The following is an 803-nucleotide window of genomic DNA, read 5'->3' as shown; positions in this document are numbered from 1 at the left end:
TCATTGAAACCCCTCAAGACCTCATTAAATTAGAACTCCATCTGTCCAGATCGGAGTGAAGAAATTCCCTCGCTGCTTCTCCATCACTCCCTCCACCTCCCTCTTTCTTCCTTGGCTCATCTTACATAGATGGCACCCCTAAAGCTTTGGATTTTTTTCAGTGCAACTAGTTTCTAACTTGCACATTTGGATTTCAGCCTGCCTTTTCAAAGCAAATGATGGCCACAGACCCCTCGAGCAGCTGCCACAGGGGCTGTGTTCCTCTCTCTCCCCTTTCCAGATAGCTTTCTACTTTCTTTCTGCCCCATCAGCTCGAGGATGGCTGAGAATAACAGTGACTTAATATCTATGGGTTATAACTGGTGATAGGTCCCAGAGCACTTGACGTCTTTCATCTCCTTTAGTCCTCACAGCTCCCATTTTGCTCATGAGAAAGTAGGAGACTTCCAAGGGTTACATCATAGTTCCCAGGTCACATAGCTCATGACCCCAAATCCAGTGATGGTTTGACTCTAAAATGCTCCCTGTCGGGACAAAAGGGAAGAGCCGTCTGGTCTGCCTCCTTACCACCTCCCCAAGCCATGGGAATACCTACCACCAGTTACTTGGGGTTCCAGATAGCAGAGCTTCAGTAAGGAATATGCAGTACAGTCCCCCAGGCTGATTGCATCTCCTGGGAGAAACGTCATAAGAGCTAAGTTAGGTTTTATGGCACCAAATTAAATGAGATAATACGTGTAAAAGAACTTTGTAAAACTTTTCCAGTGCTTTGTGCTGTGGCCTGGGGATCTAACTGCTTTTCA

This window comes from Diceros bicornis (assembly GCF_020826845.1).
Source record: "Diceros bicornis minor isolate mBicDic1 chromosome 27 unlocalized genomic scaffold, mDicBic1.mat.cur SUPER_27_unloc_1, whole genome shotgun sequence".
Taxonomy (NCBI): domain Eukaryota; kingdom Metazoa; phylum Chordata; class Mammalia; order Perissodactyla; family Rhinocerotidae; genus Diceros; species Diceros bicornis.
Note: the sequence above shows the minus strand (reverse complement) of the source record.